The 14,250-nt window shown below is 43.9% G+C and overlaps 7 non-coding genes across 7 annotated transcripts; all 7 read left to right on the forward strand.

The window, feature by feature from the left end:
• The first annotated feature begins 5,208 nt into the window (after positions 1-5,208).
• LOC141231455 (U2 spliceosomal RNA) lies at positions 5,209-5,398 on the forward strand. Its single transcript, XR_012297846.1, has one exon. It is a non-coding gene; the product is annotated as a U2 spliceosomal RNA (small nuclear RNA).
• Positions 5,399-6,513: 1,115 nt separating this feature from the next.
• On the forward strand, positions 6,514-6,704 carry LOC141231170 (U2 spliceosomal RNA). The gene has a single exon (XR_012297579.1). It is a non-coding gene; the product is annotated as a U2 spliceosomal RNA (small nuclear RNA).
• Positions 6,705-7,819: 1,115 nt separating this feature from the next.
• Positions 7,820-8,010, forward strand: LOC141231171 (U2 spliceosomal RNA). Its single transcript, XR_012297580.1, has one exon. It is a non-coding gene; the product is annotated as a U2 spliceosomal RNA (small nuclear RNA).
• Positions 8,011-9,125: 1,115 nt separating this feature from the next.
• On the forward strand, positions 9,126-9,316 carry LOC141231172 (U2 spliceosomal RNA). The gene has a single exon (XR_012297581.1). It is a non-coding gene; the product is annotated as a U2 spliceosomal RNA (small nuclear RNA).
• A 1,112-nt stretch (positions 9,317-10,428) lies between these two features.
• On the forward strand, positions 10,429-10,619 carry LOC141231315 (U2 spliceosomal RNA). Its single transcript, XR_012297727.1, has one exon. It is a non-coding gene; the product is annotated as a U2 spliceosomal RNA (small nuclear RNA).
• A 1,112-nt stretch (positions 10,620-11,731) lies between these two features.
• On the forward strand, positions 11,732-11,922 carry LOC141231173 (U2 spliceosomal RNA). Its single transcript, XR_012297582.1, has one exon. It is a non-coding gene; the product is annotated as a U2 spliceosomal RNA (small nuclear RNA).
• A 1,115-nt stretch (positions 11,923-13,037) lies between these two features.
• On the forward strand, positions 13,038-13,228 carry LOC141231174 (U2 spliceosomal RNA). Its single transcript, XR_012297583.1, has one exon. It is a non-coding gene; the product is annotated as a U2 spliceosomal RNA (small nuclear RNA).
• Positions 13,229-14,250: the final 1,022 nt, after the last annotated feature.

Genomic DNA, 14,250 nt, shown 5'->3' on the forward strand with positions numbered 1-14,250 from the left:
GTGTTTAAAGAGGTGGAGTTATGCAGATCTAAAACGCGTGGATTGCAGCAGCAGCAAGCCGAAAAGTGCAGGCATGTAAGGGATCTAGAGGTTGACAACATGTCTTCTTAACGGGAGTCCAGGAGCTCATCTCCACAAATGGACTTTTCAGGATCCTTGGGTGGCTCCGTAGTTTGAAACCAATTCTGGTTATCGCTTCTCGGCCTTTTGGCTCAGACCTAGTGTTTGGACAAGAGGTTCCTTGTGTACTAGCCCTCGGCCTTCCAGCATCGCCACTTCGGTGGCTTAAGCTGGATGCTGCTATAGGGGGAGAGTGAGGAGGAAACGAGAAGGCGATTCCTGAAGCGACCATGGGTGTCAAGCTTCGTTTTGCTGGGACCGGGGATCCCCGGGTCAAGAATGCTTTCCGTATCGACGTCTCTGAGGAGAAGAAGGACCATTTCTCGTTGTCATACCTGGTCAACGCCATTTTCTATGAAATCCTGAAGATCCAGAAGTCGGAGATCATCTGTTTGCAGGAGTTCAGAAGGGAGCATAGGTACGTCTTGGTGCTTTCTTCTATGGCGGCTTGCCAAAACCTTTTCAAAACTCTTCAAGTCCTTTCAGAGCACCCTCAGCTGGATGGACTTATCTTCACTGTACTCTACTCTAAGGGGGATATCCCGGTGGTAATATTCATGCACAACCCCTTTATCTCCCGGGATGATATCACTGCATTCCTGAGAAGACACTGCATTTTTGTGCAATTCTCCCATAAAATCTTAAATGGAGAAGGGCTGTGGACTGGGAAGTATAAATACTTTGTGAGGTTTGGGATAGACCCTCATGGTCCTGGAGGTATTCACTATCCTCCCCTGAACTTTACAATTGGAAGAGACTCTGGATATCTGTTTTTTCCCGAGGCGCCATTGTTCTGCAGGAGATGCAACATGTTCGGGCATATCCAGGATTTCTGCAAGCAATTGCCAAACTGTAGAAAGTGCAACAAGTACGGTCATCTGGCGAAGGATTGTTCCAATCCGGTGGTATGTGATGCCTGCGGGGAGGAAGGACATGTGATTCGGGATTGTAAGGCTAAAGTCAAGCCTAGGTCCTTCTCCGAAGTGACCAAAGGTAAGCCTACTGTCCCTGCTGTTACCCCACAGGTGACTACTGCAGAGATCAATGCTGAGACGGAGCCCCCTGAGGTTGAAGATCTGGTGGGTGAGGCCCAGAACCTGTTGGACCCTCCGGCCCCTGCTGGGCCAGGTAGGGAGATCTCCGAGTTGGATGTGGACCTCCCTCATCAGTCCGAAATATGTGGTGAGGGTGACATGGATGTGTCTCTAGCTCGAACCCCTGCATTGTCCTGGGGTGCTACAGACGAAGAGGTGGCCAGGGATGGTGGCCAAGGAGACTTTACTTCTGGGAGGTCTTTTGATGATGATGATACTCCTGAACTGGCCAATAAAAAACCCAGACGAGAGTACTCACCTGCCAGCGGAGGGTGCGACAGTCCTGCAAGTGACCGCATTTACCCGCAGGATGTCTTCTCCCCTGATGCTCCTTACCTTGGCATCCCTGAGAGCATCAACACCTTTGGGGTGCTTTCCCAGTCTGATGATAATGGATGAGTATGGTGTGATCAACATTGAGTCATGTATTTCTTTTCATTAATTAATGTCTTGCCAATCTGGTTGGGATGTAGTGTCCCTAAATGTAAGGCAGATCAGATCTAAAATCAGAAGAACAACTGTTCTGGACTACCTGAAACATTTAGGTGCTGATGTTTTTTGCCTTCAGGAGTGTGGGATTCAGGATGCTCCTTGTGACAAAGACTGGCCTTACGGACAGCATATCTGGTCAGGGTCTAATCATAATAAAAATGATGGGGTGGGGATATTAGTTGGGAATAAAGAAATCTCTATTGATAGTTATATTGTGGTGGAGGTGGGCCGATGTTTAATTGCATTTTTGAGTTATAGAGGGTGGCGGGTCAGAATTATTAATTTATATTGCCCTACAGGGAAGGAAGAGCGGCTTGCTCTTCTTGAAAAATTAAGTTTTTTTCTTCCAGGGAAATCTCCCACTATTTTTGTTGGGGACGTTAATTGTGTCACAGAAGGAAAGTGTGACATAACAGGAAAGAAATTGTCCCATTTAATTTGTGATTTTTCCTTTTTAGATGCAGCAGTTGTTGTTCTTGGCATGCCACCACCGCCGACATACCATGCTGACCGTGGTGAGATTCATTCCAGAATTGATTTAATGTTATTTTCTAAAAATATGGTATGTTTGGATTTTTCTCAACAAAAGGTACCTTTTTCGGACCATGAATGTTTGAGAGGCGTGTTTTGTGCGAATGGTGACCAAGTGTATGGCGGTGGGGTATGGAAGTTGAATGCAAGGCTGTTAGAGGATGATGAGGTGATGAATGAGTTTAATGTAAAGTATGAAAGATGGAGAATGCGTAAGAAGGATTTTGTGTGTGTTCTTGACTGGTGGGACTGGGTGAAAGTGCAATTTAAAACTTTCTTCAAAAAGTGGGGCTATAGAAAAGCTGCCAGATATAGGAATAGGTTTAATGACCTTAATAGACGGATTGACTGGTTGAGAAAGTGTGTTGCAAGTGGTTTGGAGATGTCTGATCAACTTACTGAGGCTAAGAATGAATTGAAGCGTGTGTTGGATGAGAAAGGAAAGGAAATTATATATCGTACTAAAATTGAGCACCTGGAGAAAAATGAGAAGTGTACGAGGTTCTTTTTTAAAAAAATGAATGGTAGGAAGACTGATATGAATGAAGTTGTGAATGAAAGTGGAACCAACTGTATGGGTGAGGATGTGCTGAAAGAAGTGAATAGGTTTTATAGCAAGTTGTATGATGAGAAATGGATTGACTCTGGGCTTGTGTCATATGTTCTGAATGGTGTGGAGAAAAAACTTGATTCTGAGGAGCGTGATCTATTGTGTGAGGATGTAGTTCTGGATGAAGTGAAGAATGTGGTGTGGAGTGCTAAAAAGAGTAAGACTCCTGGGAAAGATGGTATACCTGTAGAGTTGTATGTGAAAGCATGGGAAGTTTTGGGAACAGATTTGACTGAGGTATGTAAGTATATGTGGGTGAATGGTAGGTTGTGTGAATCAATGAAAGAAGGAGTGGTTGTGCTTGTGTATAAAAAGGGTGAGAGGAAACGTTTGGAAAACTGGAGACCAATAACACTGCTGAATTCGGATTATAAGGTCTACAGTAAGTTACTGGCAAATCGTATGCGTGAAGTGATTGGTAGTGTTGTGGAGGAGGACCAAGTATGTGCAGTGCCTGGAAGAAGTATGAGTGATAACTTGTTATTGTTGAGAGATATGATTGGGGATTGCAAGGATAGAAAGCAGAAATGTATGACTTTAGCTATTGATTTTGAGAAGGCGTTTGACAGGGTTTCGCATGTGTTTTTGTTTAAAGTACTGGAAAGAATGGGGTTTCCTAGAGAATTTGTGAATTGTGTAAAATCATTGTATGATTGTGTGTCAAGTGAGTTCTTGGTTAATGGGTGGCTGTGTGACAAAGTGAAGATTAGGTCAGGAGTAAGGCAGGGGTGTCCTATGTCCCCCGTCTTATTTGTATGTGTAATAGAACCATTGTTATGTTTGATTAGACGGGATAAAATGATGAGAGGTTTGTTGGTGCCTGGTAGTGGTGGTAAGCATGTGAAAGTGTTAGGTTATATGGATGATGTTGTGGTTGTGAGTGAAAGTATGGCTTCTTTGAGTAGAATTAAATTGCTTTTGGATTTTTTTGTTGGTGCGTCTGGTTTTAGGGTAAATTGGAATAAATGTAGTTTTAAATGTTTTGGAGATAGTAGTATTCGTATGGATGGTGTAAAGTGTGAAGAGGGTGCAATCAAGATTTTGGGCGTATTATTTAATGATGACTTAAAAGGGAATGAAAGTTGGGAAGAGTGTGGTATGCGGGTTGAACGTAAATTGAATTTTTGGCGAATGAGAGAATTGACTCTGCGTGGTAAGGTGTTAATTATCAAAGCAGTGATTCTCCCTATCCTGCTTTATGTGGCGACTGTTTTTCCTTCTCCTTACAGGAAAATTAAGAGAATAGAGAAGTTGGTATTCACATTCCTGTGGTGTAGTAAGATGGAGAAGTTGAAGCGGGAGAGCCTTTTTAAGGCTTGTCAGCATGGTGGGCTGGCCTTTCCCAATATTGAAGTTTTTTTAGGCCTTAATTATATTAAGACTGTGGTTATTTTGCTGGGTAAAGGCAATAAAGGTGCTTTTATGGCTAATTATTCTGCTGGATGGATGTTGTATGGGTTATGCTGGAGGAAGAGAGATGCGAGTGTGCCTGTGGCCTTTAAGTGTCCTGTTTGGTATGAGGTGATTGAGAAATTTGTGAGAAAGCATGATTTGTTGAGTGTGGGAATGAATGATTTTAGAATGACCAAGAATGTGGTGAAAAGAATGAGTGCAAATGAGGTAGAGTGTAATATTGTTGGGCTGAGAGGGAATGAGGTTTCAGATGCATGGAAGAAGTTAGATACGTATGGGATGTCAAACAAACAGGAGGATGTTGTGTGGATGACTTTACATAATATTTTACCTGTGAGAGAAGTGCAGAAGAAAAGAGAGTTGATAAGAACAGATGTGTGTCCGAGAGTGGGATGTGGTGGTTGTGAGACTGTCAGGCATTTATGTGGGATTGTGAGTACGCGTACAGTGTGTGGAAGTGTGTAGGTGGATTGTGTAAGGGTTTAGCAGGCGTGAATTTTGTGGATTGGCGTGTGGCGATGTTTGGAATTGGTGCGTGTAGTCGGTCTAAAGATAGAATTTTATGGTTGATAATGGCTTGTGTGATGGAGAGTTTGTGGGATGCAAGGAACCTTGGACTTTTCAAAAGGAAATCTTTATCAGTGAATGAATGTGTTAGACTTATTCTTTCAAGACTATACCTGATATATAAGTTGGACAGCAGAGGCGGTGGTGGCACAGATGCCGAAGGGATTTGGAAATTTAAAAAGTGGCATTACCTTATCAAATACCAGTGATTTTTTTCTTTGTGATTCCTTGAAGTTTCTGCATTTGTGTTACGTAAAGGATGTTCCCTTGTGATTATATTTCGTCTTATACTACTGCTAAATAAATAGAACCATGATGATGAGAAGTTTTAAGTAGCAAATTTTGGAGAAATTCATACTGTTTGCTAAAAAACTAAACTGAATGGTTTAAAAAAAAAAAAAAAAAAAAAAAAAAAAAATCTGTTCTTATCAGTTTAATATCTGATACGTCCCCTATCTGGGGACCATATATTAAATGGATTTTTAGAACAGGGAGATGGAAAAAGAGCTTGCTCTGTCCACTCCACGCATTGACCTGGTATTGCAGTATCTCCAGGACCGGTGCACCCCTTCTTTAATGCAGTTTCTAAAATCAGAAAGAATTGAATTCAATGTTTTTTGTTCATTTTGCTTGTTTGTCGGATTTTGGGATGGACTCTTTGGCTTTGCTTTTCTTCTCCTCATTGGATTTTTCATGTTCAAAGTTGCAGAAGCCAGATTACAAGCTCATTTTGGTTCAACTTCAGCAACTGTGCATTGCATTGCCATGTAATGTGATGCAATGCTATCTTTCTAGCTCTCCCTTTTTACTTCCTTTTGGATAAACAGACATATTAGGCAAGCATTTTGGAGCTTTCACCTAAATAACTACAGGTGGTGAGATAAGCTGCACAATATAATTGACCTTTCAGTATATTGTTGCACACACACCATCTATTTAGCAAATGCCCTTGTTATCAACAGCAGCCTTTTAAACTCACCTGAGCTAACAGGTATGTGCGCTGGTTACTCTGCTGCGCTTAAAATTTCTTTTTTGGTTTGCTACAATGCCTTTTCTGAAACGTTGTCTCCTTCTGCTGGAACACTGACTTCTTTCATTTAATGCCTGCAGACTATAAAAGAGAACCCAACCCAAAAAGTTTGGTTGATTAGTCTGTGGCATTCTGTTAAACTGTTGCTTATGGCGGTCTCTGTGAGCTTCTCAGCGACATTCAGCCAGCCAGGTATCCTGCCTGCAGTAGATGGAATGTGGCAATGGAACGCTGGCTGCGCGTGTCATAATAGGCTCTGAGCCTTTATATACCTGTGCACAGCAGCAGCCACCTTCAGTCTGCTGCTGGACAGCCAGCAGCAGCAGCAGCAGGAGAGGTATGTAATCAGGAGCCCTCCTGCTAAGGGTAGACAGCTGCTCGTTCCACCCCACCCCCCGCCTTAATTGGTTCTCCTCCCTTCCAACGGTGTTGAGGCGGGTGGGAACAGCAGGGGGTGAAGGTGCTGTGTTTAAAGAGGTGGAGTTATGCAGATCTAAAACGCGTGGATTGCAGCAGCAGCAAGCCGAAAAGTGCAGGCATGTAAGGGATCTAGAGGTTGACAACATGTCTTCTTAACGGGAGTCCAGGAGCTCATCTCCACAAATGGACTTTTCAGGATCCTTGGGTGGCTCCGTAGTTTGAAACCAATTCTGGTTATCGCTTCTCGGCCTTTTGGCTAAGATCAAGTGTAGTATCTGTTCTTATCAGTTTAATATCTGATACGTCCCCTATCTGGGGACCATATATTAAATGGATTTTTAGAACAGGGAGATGGAAAAAGAGCTTGCTCTGTCCACTCCACGCATTGACCTGGTATTGCAGTATCTCCAGGACCGGTGCACCCCTTCTTTAATGCAGTTTCTAAAATCAGAAAGAATTGAATTCAATGTTTTTTGTTCATTTTGCTTGTTTGTCGGATTTTGGGATGGACTCTTTGGCTTTGCTTTTCTTCTCCTCATTGGATTTTTCATGTTCAAAGTTGCAGAAGCCAGATTACAAGCTCATTTTGGTTCAACTTCAGCAACTGTGCATTGCATTGCCATGTAATGTGATGCAATGCTATCTTTCTAGCTCTCCCTTTTTACTTCCTTTTGGATAAACAGACATATTAGGCAAGCATTTTGGAGCTTTCACCTAAATAACTACAGGTGGTGAGATAAGCTGCACAATATAATTGACCTTTCAGTATATTGTTGTACACACACCATCTATTTAGCAAATGCCCTTGTTATCAACAGCAGCCTTTTAAACTCACCTGAGCTAACAGGTATGTGCGCTGGTTACTCTGCTGCGCTTAAAATTTCTTTTTTGGTTTGCTACAATGCCTTTTCTGAAACGTTGTCTCCTTCTGCTGGAACACTGACTTCTTTCATTTAATGCCTGCAGACTATAAAAGAGAACCCAACCCAAAAAGTTTGGTTGATTAGTCTGTGGCATTCTGTTAAACTGTTGCTTATGGCAGTCTCTGTCAGCTTCTCAGCGACATTCAGCCAGCCAGGTATCCTGCCTGCAGTAGATGGAATGTGGCAATGGAACGCTGGCTGCGCGTGTCATAATAGGCTCTGAGCCTTTATATACCTGTGCACAGCAGCAGCCACCTTCAGTCTGCTGCTGGACAGCCAGCAGCAGCAGCAGCAGGAGAGGTATGTAATCAGGAGCCCTCCTGCTAAGGGTAGACAGCTGCTCGTTCCACCCCACCCCCCGCCTTAATTGGTTCTCCTCCCTTCCAACGGTGTTGAGGCGGGTGGGAACAGCAGGGGGTGAAGGTGCTGTGTTTAAAGAGGTGGAGTTATGCAGATCTAAAACGCGTGGATTGCAGCAGCAGCAAGCCGAAAAGTGCAGGCATGTAAGGGATCTAGAGGTTGACAACATGTCTTCTTAACGGGAGTCCAGGAGCTCATCTCCACAAATGGACTTTTCAGGATCCTTGGGTGGCTCCGTAGTTTGAAACCAATTCTGGTTATCGCTTCTCGGCCTTTTGGCTAAGATCAAGTGTAGTATCTGTTCTTATCAGTTTAATATCTGATACGTCCCCTATCTGGGGACCATATATTAAATGGATTTTTAGAACAGGGAGATGGAAAAAGAGCTTGCTCTGTCCACTCCACGCATTGACCTGGTATTGCAGTATCTCCAGGACCGGTGCACCCCTTCTTTAATGCAGTTTCTAAAATCAGAAAGAATTGAATTCAATGTTTTTTGTTCATTTTGCTTGTTTGTCGGATTTTGGGATGGACTCTTTGGCTTTGCTTTTCTTCTCCTCATTGGATTTTTCATGTTCAAAGTTGCAGAAGCCAGATTACAAGCTCATTTTGGTTCAACTTCAGCAACTGTGCATTGCATTGCCATGTAATGTGATGCAATGCTATTTTTCTAGCTCTCCCTTTTTACTTCCTTTTGGATAAACAGACATATTAGGCAAGCATTTTGGAGCTTTCACCTAAATAACTACAGGTGGTGAGATAAGCTGCACAATATAATTGACCTTTCAGTATATTGTTGCACACACACCATCTATTTAGCAAATGCCCTTGTTATCAACAGCAGCCTTTTAAACTCACCTGAGCTAACAGGTATGTGCGCTGGTTACTCTGCTGCGCTTAAAATTTCTTTTTTGGTTTGCTACAATGCCTTTTCTGAAACGTTGTCTCCTTCTGCTGGAACACTGACTTCTTTCATTTAATGCCTGCAGACTATAAAAGAGAACCCAACCCAAAAAGTTTGGTTGATTAGTCTGTGGCATTCTGTTAAACTGTTGCTTATGGCGGTCTCTGTGAGCTTCTCAGCGACATTCAGCCAGCCAGGTATCCTGCCTGCAGTAGATGGAATGTGGCAATGGAACGCTGGCTGCGCGTGTCATAATAGGCTCTGAGCCTTTATATACCTGTGCACAGCAGCAGCCACCTTCAGTCTGCTGCTGGACAGCCAGCAGCAGCAGCAGCAGGAGAGGTATGTAATCAGGAGCCCTACTGCTAAGGGTAGACAGCTGCTCGTTCCACCCCACCCCCCGCCTTAATTGGTTCTCCTCCCTTCCAACGGTGTTGAGGCGGGTGGGAACAGCAGGGGGTGAAGGTGCTGTGTTTAAAGAGGTGGAGTTATGCAGATCTAAAACGCGTGGATTGCTGCAGCAGCAAGCCGAAAAGTGCAGGCATGTAAGGGATCTAGAGGTTGACAACATGTCTTCTTAACGGGAGTCCAGGAGCTCATCTCCACAAATGGACTTTTCAGGATCCTTGGGTGGCTCCGTAGTTTGAAACCAATTCTGGTTATCGCTTCTCGGCCTTTTGGCTAAGATCAAGTGTAGTATCTGTTCTTATCAGTTTAATATCTGATACGTCCCCTATCTGGGGACCATATATTAAATGGATTTTTAGAACAGGGAGATGGAAAAAGAGCTTGCTCTGTCCACTCCACGCATTGACCTGGTATTGCAGTATCTCCAGGACCGGTGCACCCCTTCTTTAATGCAGTTTCTAAAATCAGAAAGAATTGAATTCAATGTTTTTTGTTCATTTTGCTTGTTTGTCGGATTTTGGGATGGACTCTTCGGCTTTGCTTTTCTTCTCCTCATTGGATTTTTCATGTTCAAAGTTGCAGAAGCCAGATTACAAGCTCATTTTGGTTCAACTTCAGCAACTGTGCATTGCATTGCCATGTAATGTGATGCAATGCTATCTTTCTAGCTCTCCCTTTTTACTTCCTTTTGGATAAACAGACATATTAGGCAAGCATTTTGGAGCTTTCACCTAAATAACTACAGGTGGTGAGATAAGCTGCACAATATAATTGACCTTTCAGTATATTGTTGCACACACACCATCTATTTAGCAAATGCCCTTGTTATCAACAGCAGCCTTTTAAACTCACCTGAGCTAACAGGTATGTGCGCTGGTTACTCTGCTGCGCTTAAAATTTCTTTTTTGGTTTGCTACAATGCCTTTTCTGAAACGTTGTCTCCTTCTGCTGGAACACTGACTTCTTTCATTTAATGCCTGCAGACTATAAAAGAGAACCCAACCCAAAAAGTTTGGTTGATTAGTCTGTGGCATTCTGTTAAACTGTTGCTTATGGCGGTCTCTGTGAGCTTCTCAGCGACATTCAGCCAGCCAGGTATCCTGCCTGCAGTAGATGGAATGTGGCAATGGAACGCTGGCTGCGCGTGTCATAATAGGCTCTGAGCCTTTATATACCTGTGCACAGCAGCAGCCACCTTCAGTCTGCTGCTGGACAGCCAGCAGCAGCAGCAGGAGAGGTATGTAATCAGGAGCCCTCCTGCTAAGGGTAGACAGCTGCTCGTTCCACCCCACCCCCCGCCTTAATTGGTTCTCCTCCCTTCCAACGGTGTTGAGGCGGGTGGGAACAGCAGGGGGTGAAGGTGCTGTGTTTAAAGAGGTGGAGTTATGCAGATCTAAAACGCGTGGATTGCAGCAGCAGCAAGCCGAAAAGTGCAGGCATGTAAGGGATCTAGAGGTTGACAACATGTCTTCTTAACGGGAGTCCAGGAGCTCATCTCCACAAATGGACTTTTCAGGATCCTTGGGTGGCTCCGTAGTTTGAAACCAATTCTGGTTATCGCTTCTCGGCCTTTTGGCTAAGATCAAGTGTAGTATCTGTTCTTATCAGTTTAATATCTGATACATCCCCTATCTGGGGACCATATATTAAATGGATTTTTAGAACAGGGAGATGGAAAAAGAGCTTGCTCTGTCCACTCCACGCATTGACCTGGTATTGCAGTATCTCCAGGACCGGTGCACCCCTTCTTTAATGCAGTTTCTAAAATCAGAAAGAATTGAATTCAATGTTTTTTGTTCATTTTGCTTGTTTGTCGGATTTTGGGATGGACTCTTTGGCTTTGCTTTTCTTCTCATTGGATTTTTCATGTTCAAAGTTGCAGAAGCCAGATTACAAGCTCATTTTGGTTCAACTTCAGCAACTGTGCATTGCATTGCCATGTAATGTGATGCAATGCTATCTTTCTAGCTCTCCCTTTTTACTTCCTTTTGGATAAACAGACATATTAGGCAAGCATTTTGGAGCTTTCACCTAAATAACTACAGGTGGTGAGATAAGCTGCACAATATAATTGACCTTTCAGTATATTGTTGCACACACACCATCTATTTAGCAAATGCCCTTGTTATCAACAGCAGCCTTTTAAACTCACCTGAGCTAACAGGTATGTGCGCTGGTTACTCTGCTGCGCTTAAAATTTCTTTTTTTATTTGCTACAATGCCTTTTCTGAAACGTTGTCTCCTTCTGCTGGAACACTGACTTCTTTCATTTAATGCCTGCAGACTATAAAAGAGAACCCAACCCAAAAAGTTTGGTTGATTAGTCTGTGGCATTCTGTTAAACTGTTGCTTATGGCGGTCTCTGTGAGCTTCTCAGCGACATTCAGCCAGCCAGGTATCCTGCCTGCAGTAGATGGAATGTGGCAATGGAACGCTGGCTGCGCGTGTCATAATAGGCTCTGAGCCTTTATATACCTGTGCACAGCAGCAGCCACCTTCAGTCTGCTGCTGGACAGCCAGCAGCAGCAGCAGCAGGAGAGGTATGTAATCAGGAGCCCTCCTGTTAAGGGTAGACAGCTGCTCGTTCCACCCCACCCCCCGCCTTAATTGGTTCTCCTCCCTTCCAACGGTGTTGAGGCGGGTGGGAACAGCAGGGGGTGAAGGTGCTGTGTTTAAAGAGGTGGAGTTATGCAGATCTAAAACGCGTGGATTGCAGCAGCAGCAAGCTGAAAAGTGCAGGCATGTAAGGGATCTAGAGGTTGACAACATGTCTTCTTAACGGGAGTCCAGGAGCTCATCTCCACAAATGGACTTTTCAGGATCCTTGGGTGGCTCCGTAGTTTGAAACCAATTCTGGTTATCGCTTCTCGGCCTTTTGGCTAAGATCAAGTGTAGTATCTGTTCTTATCAGTTTAATATCTGATACGTCCCCTATCTGGGGACCATATATTAAATGGATTTTTAGAACAGGGAGATGGAAAAAGAGCTTGCTCTGTCCACTCCACGCATTGACCTGGTATTGCAGTATCTCCAGGACCGGTGCACCCCTTCTTTAATGCAGTTTCTAAAATCAGAAAGAATTGAATTCAATGTTTTTTGTTCATTTTGCTTGTTTGTCGGATTTTGGGATGGACTCTTCGGCTTTGCTTTTCTTCTCCTCATTGGATTTTTCATGTTCAAAGTTGCAGAAGCCAGATTACAAGCTCATTTTGGTTCAACTTCAGCAACTGTGCATTGCATTGCCATGTAATGTGATGCAATGCTATCTTTCTAGCTCTCCCTTTTTACTTCCTTTTGGATAAACAGACATATTAGGCAAGCATTTTGGAGCTTTCACCTAAATAACTACAGGTGGTGAGATAAGCTGCACAATATAATTGACCTTTCAGTATATTGTTGCACACACACCATCTATTTAGCAAATGCCCTTGTTATCAACAGCAGCCTTTTAAACTCACCTGAGCTAACAGGTATGTGCGCTGGTTACTCTGCTGCGCTTAAAATTTCTTTTTTGGTTTGCTACAATGCCTTTTCTGAAACGTTGTCTCCTTCTGCTGGAACACTGACTTCTTTCATTTAATGCCTGCAGACTATAAAAGAGAACCCAACCCAAAAAGTTTGGTTGATTAGTCTGTGGCATTCTGTTAAACTGTTGCTTATGGCGGTCTCTGTGAGCTTCTCAGCGACATTCAGCCAGCCAGGTATCCTGCCTGCAGTAGATGGAATGTGGCAATGGAACGCTGGCTGCGCGTGTCATAATAGGCTCTGAGCCTTTATATACCTGTGCACAGCAGCAGCCACCTTCAGTCTGCTGCTGGACAGCCAGCAGCAGCAGCAGCAGGAGAGGTATGTAATCAGGAGCCCTCCTGCTAAGGGTAGACAGCTGCTCGTTCCACCCCACCCCCCGCCTTAATTGGTTCTCCTCCCTTCCAACGGTGTTGAGGCGGGTGGGAACAGCAGGGGGTGAAGGTGCTGTGTTTAAAGAGGTGGAGTTATGCAGATCTAAAACGCGTGGATTGCAGCAGCAGCAAGCCGAAAAGTGCAGGCATGTAAGGGATCTAGAGGTTGACAACATGTCTTCTTAACGGGAGTCCAGGAGCTCATCTCCACAAATGGACTTTTCAGGATCCTTGGGTGGCTCCGTAGTTTGAAACCAATTCTGGTTATCGCTTCTCGGCCTTTTGGCTAAGATCAAGTGTAGTATCTGTTCTTATCAGTTTAATATCTGATACGTCCCCTATCTGGGGACCATATATTAAATGGATTTTTAGAACAGGGAGATGGAAAAAGAGCTTGCTCTGTCCACTCCACGCATTGACCTGGTATTGCAGTATCTCCAGGACCGGTGCACCCCTTCTTTAATGCAGTTTCTAAAATCAGAAAAAATTGAATTCAATGTTTTTTGTTCATTTTGCTTGTTTGTCAGATTTTGGGATGGACTCTTTGGCTTTGCTTTTCTTCTCCTCATTGGATTTTTCATGTTCAAAGTTGCAGAAGCCAGATTACAAGCTCATTTTGGTTCAACTTCAGCAACTGTGCATTGCATTGCCATGTAATGTGATGCAATGCTATCTTTCTAGCTCTCCCTTTTTACTTCCTTTTGGATAAACAGACATAGTAGGCAAGCATTTTGGAGCTTTCACCTAAATAACTACAGGTGGTGAGATAAGCTGCACAATATAATTGACCTTTCAGTATATTGTTGCACACACACCATCTATTTAGCAAATGCCCTTGTTATCAACAGCAGCCTTTTAAACTCACCTGAGCTAACAGGTATGTGCGCTGGTTACTCTGCTGCGCTTAAAATTTCTTTTTTGGTTTGCTACAATGCCTTTCCTGAAACGTTGTCTCCTTCTGCTGGAACACTGACTTCTTTCATTTAATGCCTGCAGACTATAAAAGAGAACCCAACCCAAAAAGTTTGGTTGATTAGTCTGTGGCATTCTGTTAAACTGTTGCTTATGGCGGTCTCTGTGAGCTTCTCAGCGACATTCAGCCAGCCAGGTATCCTGCCTGCAGTAGATGGAATGTGGCAATGGAACGCTGGCTGCGCGTGTCATAATAGGCTCTGAGCCTTTATATACCTGTGCACAGCAGCAGCCACCTTCAGTCTGCTGCTGGACAGCCAGCAGCAGCAGCAGGAGAGGTATGTAATCAGGAGCCCTCCTGCTAAGGGTAGACAGCTGCTCGTTCCACCCCACCCCCCGCCTTAATTGGTTCTCCTCCCTTCCAATGGTGTTGAGGCGGGTGGGAACAGCAGGGGGTGAAGGTGCTGTGTTTAAAGAGGTGGAGTTATGCAGATCTAAAACGCGTGGATTGCAGCAGCAGCAAGCCGAAAAGTGCAGGCATGTAAGGGATCTAGAGGTTGACAACAT

The sequence above is a fragment of the Phyllobates terribilis genome, unplaced genomic scaffold (genome assembly GCF_046119375.1).
Source record: "Phyllobates terribilis strain yellow unplaced genomic scaffold, ASM4611937v1 Scaffold_505__1_contigs__length_1300667, whole genome shotgun sequence".
NCBI lineage: Eukaryota > Metazoa > Chordata > Amphibia > Anura > Dendrobatidae > Phyllobates > Phyllobates terribilis.